The sequence below is a fragment of the Rattus rattus genome, chromosome 12, assembly GCF_011064425.1.
Source record: "Rattus rattus isolate New Zealand chromosome 12, Rrattus_CSIRO_v1, whole genome shotgun sequence".
NCBI lineage: Eukaryota > Metazoa > Chordata > Mammalia > Rodentia > Muridae > Rattus > Rattus rattus.
In genome coordinates, this window is record NC_046165.1 from 76190692 (window position 1) to 76199924 (window position 9233).

The following is a 9233-nucleotide window of genomic DNA, read 5'->3' on the forward strand; positions in this document are numbered from 1 at the left end:
CGCTTCAGAATCATGTAGCCCAGGTTAGACAGCTTGAAATGGATGCTGGGGAGGTGGCACAGAGGTTAAAGCACAATTCCAACCCTGGAAGGCGGAGGCAGTAATCTGACGAGGGAGAGTAGTAGTCTGGCCATATGGGCAAGCTCTGGATTGACTAAGAGACCCCGCCTCGTTGAGTGCAGTGGGAGAGTGAGCAGTGGTTCTCCCCATCAGTGTCCAGCCTCTATACACATTCACTCCTACACACGTGTGCCCACACACGTGCAAACACGCACACACATACAAAATACCAGACCCGTAAGAGAAAAAGAGAAAGGGAAAGAGTAGACTTGGTACAGAAAAATAAGTTTAACCAATGGCACAGTGCAGAGCATTAAATGCTTAGAAAAACTATCTGATTTCTATTCTTCCTCACGGGACCTGACCCAGTCCTGTACATGGTATCTATCTGCAGAATTCCTGTAAGACAAACTTAGATGAAGTACCTGGACTGTCAACAAATTGAACAAAGCAAACGAAACAGGCTAAACATTACCTCTCGTGTGTAAAACATCTAAGACTGAACTCTTAACCTGCTTCTCTTCTCTTCCCCAAATATCTCCCTCCCTCAGGCTTCTAATGTGTAACTCAAAGTACATCATCCCCCTGATCTCCCGTCTTCCCACTGTAGAGGAGACTCCTCCCGCTCACCCCTGCCCATGTTCAGGACCAGCCTGTAGAGCCCGCCCAGAGCCATGCTGTCCCTTCCTGTTCATTTGGTTTCAGTCACATGGGCCTCTTCTCCGTTCTCACCACCGCACAGTGCTTTCTTCCCTTGGGTCTTCACACTGTCTGTCCTCCATGCAAACCACTGTGCCCTGTCTCTTATAAGGACATTATCTCTAAACACTCAGAGCTCAGTGATTTCAGAAAGGCTTTCCCTGGTACCACTGCGACTATAGTTGCCCCAACTGTTCCCCTCATAGCATGAAACACACAATGGTGTTACCTCTCTTTTTCATTTGCTGTTTAATTAGTTTATGGACCAGCACACTTTCAGATAATTATCTCCCTTTACCTCCTATCTACCCAAGTGAGTTTCAGGAGGGCAAAGGCCTCTGGTATCTTGTCCTCTTCCAAAAGCAGCTGATAGGTCAAAGTATAGTGTCTGATGAATGAATAGATGGGTTATGGAAAGACCGAGTAAAATACAATGTAGACACAAATAGGATGGAACCTGACCACCAGGGCCAACAGTTAAATGGGAAGTGTATGCAGCAGTCCTTCTGTTGTTGTTATTGTCACTGCAATAAACCTGTAGGGGGTAAAAAAAATACTTTAGTCCACAGCTTCTAAAGTTCTGAGGGCTCGCATCCGATGGCGGCTTTGGCGAGCATCCAGTCAGCACATACATCACGTGGTATAAGGCTGGGTGTGTGTGTGTGTGTGTGTGTGTGTGTGTGTGTGTGTGTGTGTGTGTCTCCTCTGATCTTTTTTCCCACCTCTTCTTAGAAAGCCACCACAATTCCACCAGCAGGGATTCATCTTGATGACTTTCTTAAGTCCTAATCCTTTCCAAAGGCTTCACCTTTAAATATTGTAGTTGGATTAAGTCCCTGTCCATTGAAAGCCTTCCTTTGGGGGTTTAAATTTGAACACGTTGGGAGCTACTCAAACCATCCTCAAGCCAAAGCAATGGACGTTCGCTCCCCAGTTCGCAGTCACTTCCTCTGCCAAGCCGGAAGCACACGGTGTCTTTAAGATAATTATCCTTAAATAAGGCAGTTCGTAAATTAGACTACTCATTACAGGGTCAGCGATGAAATGTTTAGAGCCTTAATCTTCTCATCCTCAAACTCCCCCACTTCAAACACTCAAACACTCAAACACTAAACTCTTCTGCCAACATATATATATATATATATATATATATATATATATATATATATCCATGGCCAATTCGACACTGGTAAAATTCAAGATTCTGTGCAGATAAAAATAATCATGAGTCCTAATTCTTTCCCTCGTGTCACACCTTGAGCCACCGTCATGCTCAGATTCCTATCTGGTTGTATCACTCAATTAAAATTACTGCAAGAGTTCCCAAGGCTCCTTCTTACGATGCGCTCACTCATTCAACAGATACTTGTTGAATGGTGAGCTCTGTGCAGAGCAATGAATGAACAGAGAACCGAGCCAGATCCTGTCCTGAGCGGCTCTAGTGTGTTAGGACACCGAGGCTTAAACAAGCACACGAGACATAAAGTGCTAAGTGCAGAGAGGAGCTTAAGCAGGGAATCTTGGGGAAGGACAGGGGACACAACGTTCCAGAACTGACAGAAGCCAGACCTGAGAGACAGTTAGGTGTTAGCCAGAAAGAAGGAACAGCATGTATGGGCCATTCTGAGTTCGGGGACATGGAAATGGTCCCTGCATAGCTGGAGTGTGGTGTGAAGGAGAGAGAACAGAGGGGACAAGCCCTCAGGATAATGGAGGTAAGGATCTACAAGAGACCAGGTAGGATTTGGAATTTTTTTTCCTGTTGGTAAAAGAAGTCACTGATACATTTTAGTCAAAGGTAGCTTTAAAAGCTAAAAAATAGGCCGAGTGCTGGTGGCACAGGCCTTTAATCCCAGCACTCAGGAGGCAGAGGCAGGTGGATCTATGAGTTCGAGACCAAGCTAGTCTGCCTAGCGTGTTCCAGGAGAGTGAGGAATGCATAGAGAAACCCTGTCTTGAAATACAATATATCAATCAATCAATCAATCAATGACTGGAAAGATGCCTCAGTAGTTTAGACTTGAATTAGTTCTTAGTAATGTCAAGTTGCCTACAACTTCCTATAATCCAGTTCCAGGGGATATGACACTTCCGGCCTTCAAGAGCTCCAGAATCCATGCAGTACCGCACACTGGTATGTAAAAACAACAACATCAAATTGAGACATTCTTGGCTGGGTGTGGAAACAAAGTATTTTTGTTGGGTAGAGGCAGGGATCACAGACCAAGGCAAAGTCGTTTAGCTGTTAGGGATGAGAGCAGGCAGGAGGCAGAAGAAGGAGAGTGTGAGAAATGGTGGCGCCCTTCTGGCTTGGGAATGAGGTTACGGATGCTACTGGTCACTAAGATGAGTAACCCTGGAAGAGAAAAGGGGCACATGGAAGGGAAGGAGTTAAGCTTTGGTGTTTGCTCTTCAAGGTCTCCCAGCCAGGAAGTGTTCCTGTCAGCCCCACAGCACTGATGTCTTCTTCTGCGGGGGACCAGCATTCACCTGCGGGGCAGTTTGTCCCTAACCTAAAATCAAGCACCAGCGAGCACATGCACCTCCTACTTTTACTATCACAATCCCCTGAGGGATTGTTCATATTTGCTCTCTCCATTTTCTACCTCCCATATTCCAGACTTCATCCCAGAGAGCTCCTCACCACTCAAGAGCAGTCCCCAAACGAGCTCTACAGTGCTAAACCCACGTAGGTCTCACGGAAAATAGAGCAGCATTCACCTGATGTCTCTCTCCTCTCTGAGTTTATACTTAGTGTCTAGGAAACTAACCGGTGACAGCTTTTTAAAAGTAACTGAAAATTATTTAAATTATTTAAAATTCTTTCCATGAAGAGGAATTTGCCCTTCCCTTTGAACCTGGGTATGCTTTGACCACAAGAGAACAAGGGGAACGGTTCTGTGTGGCGTTCGAGCTGGGACACAGAACACCAGGCACAAGCAAAAATTGTTCCCTCTGCTCACTTTTATCTAACGTTTGTTTGGAGAAATCTAGTGAGAAAACGTAGGAAGAAGGGAAGAGAGAGGGGAAGGGAGGAAGGGGGGAGGGAGGGAGAGAAAGAGGGAGGTGAAGAAGGGACATCACCTCTGCTTTTCTGTGAGAATAGCTTGTGCTCTAAAAGGCATAAACATGCTGTAAAGAGCTCTTAAGGCCACCAAACAAGTTCCACAGAGAAGCAGGGCATGCTCATCAATACAAAATGAATGACGGTTCTGTTCTCCAGCACTGAAGAAGTTGAGAGTGCCATAAGGAAAGGGGCTCAGGGCTGGGAAGGTGGCTGGGTGGATCTGTGCTTTCTGTGAAAGCAGGAGAACTCAAGGCCGGATCCCCAGCACACACGTTACCTACGCACAGCAGCACACATCTGTAACACAGCATGGGGTTGCAAGGGCAGACATAGGTGAGTCCTTGTGGTCCCCTGCCCAGGTTGCAGTCCCCTGCCCAGGCAGACTAGCCAAAATGGCAGATCCTGTTTCAATGCCAGGTCTGATAAGATCTTATCTCAAAAAATAAAATGGAGAGTAATTGGAGACAACAGCCGAAGTCCACCTCTGGTCTCCACACCCTCGCACACATGCGCACATGAGCACACGAGCAAACACACACACACACACACACACACACACACACACACACACTCACACTCACACACACAGTGGGAGAAGGAAAGAAAGAGGCACATGAGGCAGAAGGAGAACAATAATAAAAGAAGATATTCACATCTATAATAGCACTTAAAGGAATAAACTGTTTGGGAATAAAATTTTTAAAAACAGTTTAAAAAGCTGCATGCCAAAAAGCTCAAAACGCACCATTAAGAAAAGAAAAAGAAAAAGAAAAATAGCCAGGTGGTGGTGGGGCACATCTTTATTCCCAGCACTCAGGAGGCAGAGGCAGGCGGAAATCTATGAGTTCAAGGCCAGCCTGGTCTACAGAGTGAGTTCTAGGACAGTTAGGGCTACATAGAAAGATGCTGTCTCAGAAAAAACAAAACAAAACAAAATGAAAAAAGAAGAAAAGGAAAGAAATGAATGTAGGATAATTCAAATAGTATATAAGAGATTTGAAGCCAGAAATAATCAAGATTTCTTATAACTTACTAACAGAAAGCCAAATAGCACCATTTTAAATGAGTAAAAGATGTGGCTAGGGCCAGCAAGATGTCTCCATAGGTAAAAGTGCTGGCCAAGCAAGCCAGGAGCATGATCCATGATCTCAGAACCACAATGGAAAGAGAACTAATTCATAAAGCTGTCCTCTGACCTCCACACACGTGCTCTGGCACACGTGTACCTCACTGCATACACACACACACACACACACACACACACACACACACACGAATAAAACCAATCACTTTTAAAAGTCTGATATACATGGCTAAAAAAACACAAGAAAATATACTCAACATCTGCTTGATAGGGAAATGCAAATAGGAAAGTCACACCTGTGTCTCAGAACAGTGGTTGTCCCGAGCTGCGTGTAGGGGACAGAGTTCACGAGCATAGATTTCCAGTTTCGGGGGATGAAAGCAGTACTGGCTACCTGCCGTTGTGAGTGTGAATATACTTCACACTATGAGTAGTTATGGTGGTTAAGTTCTGCTACACATTGTTTTCACTGGAGTTAAAAAAAAAAAAGTACAATTATGCCACTTAACACCCACGAGCATAACGCTAGTCGCGCTGTGAAATGATAACGTTTATCGTGAGGGCGTAGAGAGACTGAAACACTCCCCATCCCCTACATGTGTTGCTGTGTCCCAATGGCCTTGGGAAGTCACTGAGACCTCAAAAGGTGTTGCACATTACCATATGACCAGCACATCGCTGGCACTATTAAGGTGTCCTGACCATGTTGCACAAAAGGTTCTTAGGAATCATGAGTTCCTGGTCTCTTGCCTGAATGAAAACAGAGTCTTCTAAAGACCTCAGTGGCCCTAGTCCCCCATCTCGAGGAAGGTGACCTCACTGGAAGTGGGAGTCTCCTGGACCTGGAGAGATGTTTTTTTTAAAAACAACAACCATCTCTCTCATATTTCCCAACTACAGAGCATTTGCTTGTCCTGGAAGCCATTTTCCTAAACACAGATAATCCTGGGGAGGTAGAGGCGGAAGACCAGTAGTTCAAGGCCAGCCTGGGCTACACAAGTCCCTGTCTCAAAACAAGAAGGTCATTTTCATGGAAGAACATTTCTCCGTGTCTCCTTCATTTATCAAATCCCGAGTTCTTTTTATAATTGTAGTTATGCTTACTTGTCTGTGTGCAGGTGTGCCTATGAGTGCACGTTCCCTTGGAGACCAAAGGGTCAAATCGACAACAACTGGAGTGGATGTCTGCCCTGAGGTGGGTGCTGGGAACCAGCCTCAGGTCCTCTGCAAGAGCAGTGAGAACTCACTCTTACGGGTGAGACATTGTTCCAGCCCCATGACCCCAACGTTTTAAACCACCCTTTTGGGTCACATCTTTCTTTTGTGTGTGTTTTGCCTGCATCAGAGGCCAAAAAGAAAACCTAGGATTCCTTGAAACTGGAGTTACAGGTATTTGTAAGCCACTATGTGGGTGCTGGGTCCTGTGGAAGAGCAGCCAGTAGTCCTAACCGCTAAGCCATCTCTCCAGCCCTGGATCACATTTCTTTGTGATCTCCACTCTGCATACAATTAAAAATGTCTTCCTCCCTGTTAGCTGTCATTTCATTCAGACCCCAAACACTAAACCTAAAAGAGTTGTCTTGCCTTCTGCACAGCATATACGGAGAGAAGGGAGAGAAGGGAAATGCGCATGCGCATACCGGCGCGTGCCTGAGTACTCTATGCCACCACACATGTAAGAGGCGGAAGAGGCCACGTGCTCGCTCGCCCGCTGGTGGGTGGATGGACACAAAGGGTACAGTGAACCCAGTGGCATGTATGTCAGCAGTGAGTAGGAGCAATTCAGGCCGTGACAGGGATGAACCTGGGTAGGAGCGATTCGTGCGATGACGGGGATGAACCTTGAATACATTGTGATAGGTAAGATGGGAGCCAGCCATAAAAGGCCACAAATGCCACTTCCTTTGCACGTGATTCTGTTCATGAAATTGTTGGAACGGGCAACTGTATAAAGGCAGAAAGAAGATGTGTTTGCCTGGGGCTAGGAGACGATGGGGGATGGGGATGGACCTGACAGACAGATGGCTCCCTTTAGCGAGTAATGGAAAATGCTCTGAAATTGATTGTTAGTGGATGTACAACATTATGAGCATGCCGGGCTACTATTATACTTGATAATAATTTGTGTGTATGTGTGTGTGTGTGTATGTCCAGATCTCCATAACTTTTTAATGAACAAAACAGAAAGGATCCTACAACTTCAAGAACAATCATTGTCGACTTTGTCCTTAGGGCCCTGGTCCCAGTTTAGAGAGCTGACCTCCCAGAAGCCACCAGGCACAACAGAGCCCAAGTTGCATGGAGAGGCCACACTTTCTAGCTCGGTTTCTGAGTCATCACAGGTCAAGACTTTAGTCCCTGGGCCTTTAAATCACCCCTGGCCTCTCGAGTCTTCTCGAAAGATGGCCCAAGCAAGGCAATCTGCAGTATAACATGCCTAATCCCTGCCACAGAATCTGCGAGGGCAGCACAATGAAAGTCTTACACAATTCAGTCTGTGGGTGGTGCGTGGGGCTGCATGCCGGGGGCTTTCCCCAGCGATATCTGGCCGGGCTAGGTGCCTGGGTTCCGGTAAGGGGGAGAGAACTCAGGCAGGGAGAGGGGACTGCTTCTGCCTCCTCAGCTGCTGGTTCTGCTCCTGTCAGCCACTGCCCCTGCTCTGGCTGGGCTGAGGCAGCAGGAGGCTGACTAGGACGGGTGCAGGGGAGCTTCTGGCAGTGGTTTCCGGAGAGCAGATCTCTTTCCCAAGCTCTTTCCCAAGTGTTACAGCTCTTATGACAAAAGCTCTCAGATGACGGAATAATTCCTGCACACCTTTAATCCTTCTGAACAGGATTCTTAAATACAGTTTTTGGATGGGTCAGTGTCTGACAGCAGGTACTTCCTATTGGTTTGGCTTGAGAGCTTGGGAAAACCTCATCTACATATTCGGGGGCGTGGTCCTGCTTCCATGACTGCTCTGTCTTGAGCCTCTGTGACCTGTGCTCATGTCCTCACCTGTGGACATTGCCCTACCTGACTGGTCTGTCTTAAACCTTTCTACAGGGGTTGTTGGGGGCTGCAGGTATGTGAGAAGGCCCTGATCTCCTGGGAGACTGGGAATGGGCCTGCCATCCCTTTTAGGGTCCCTGGAGATTTGACCTATCTCGACCAGAAATCAGGGTACCTTTCACAGCCCGCCGCCCTACAGTGGTGGAGCACTAATAGGTAACTATGATAATCGCTTCTCGGCCTTTTGGCTAAGATCAAGTGTGGTAACTATGATAATAACTATATTATATATTATAATAGGATATATAATATTATATATTAATTATATTATACATTTATTAATAATGTTATATTATATATATTAATATAATTATATTGTATATTATAATAGGATATATAATAAAATATATTATAATATATAATAATAGTAACTATAATAGGAGAGGCCTTCTCCTATGTTCTCCTCTCTCCACTCTTAATCTACTGGCTCCTCCTTGATTTCTTTTTTTCTTTTTTCTTTTTTCTTTTTTTTTTCTTTTTCCTTTTTTTCGGAGCTGGGGACCGAACCCAGGGCCTTGCGCTTGCTAGGCAAGTGCTCTACTGCTGAGCTAAATCCCCAACCCCTGATTTCTTTAAATATTAGGGTGCCCAACACCCCAACCACAGGTCAGTCTGTGCCTGTGTTCCCTCCCAGAAGCTCTGTGGCTTCAAACACCCTGCTAATGACTCTAATTTTCTGTCCTGGGATGGACCGTGCCTCTGCACTCTACAGAGCAGTAAGCACATTCACCTGTGTATCTCACATCTCCACTTAGATTTCCAATTACCGTCTGAGACTGAACAGAACCAAAATTCTTTCTCTCCAAACCTGCTCTGTTTCTAGCTGACTCCATCTGCAGCTCTCAGCCTAGTCACCATGACGGCCTCTCACCTACATTCTCCTATGGCCCTGAGCCACCCTCAGGTACCTTCTAAAAGGCCCAAAGAGACTCCCCCTAACAGTGTGTTTGACATTTTGACTCCACCTTCACCCTCCACTTTGTCTCCTCCACGGCACTGCCTCCGTCTGGTCCACTGCAGCCTCTACTGGCTTGCCTCTCTCCATTAGAATGTAGCCTCTCTCTATTAGAACGTAGGCTACAAAGCCAGGCCTTTCATCCGCTATGCGCATTGCTTATATGATGGCCAATGTCCAAACAAGGCAGAATATCTGTGACGTGTCAGCAGCACACGCAGATGAGATCAGGAAGGCGAGTAGAAAGTTAACCTTAAAGGAGACAGAATACACCCTTGTCTGAGGGGAAGGAGGGAATGACGGCACGCTTTGATTAG

The 9233-nt window shown here is 46.1% G+C and overlaps 1 pseudogene; it reads left to right on the forward strand.

Annotated features, from left to right (window-relative positions):
* Positions 1-8129: 8129 nt before the first annotated feature.
* Positions 8130-8215, forward strand: LOC116914160 (annotated as a pseudogene).
* The last annotated feature ends 1018 nt before the right edge of the window (positions 8216-9233 follow it).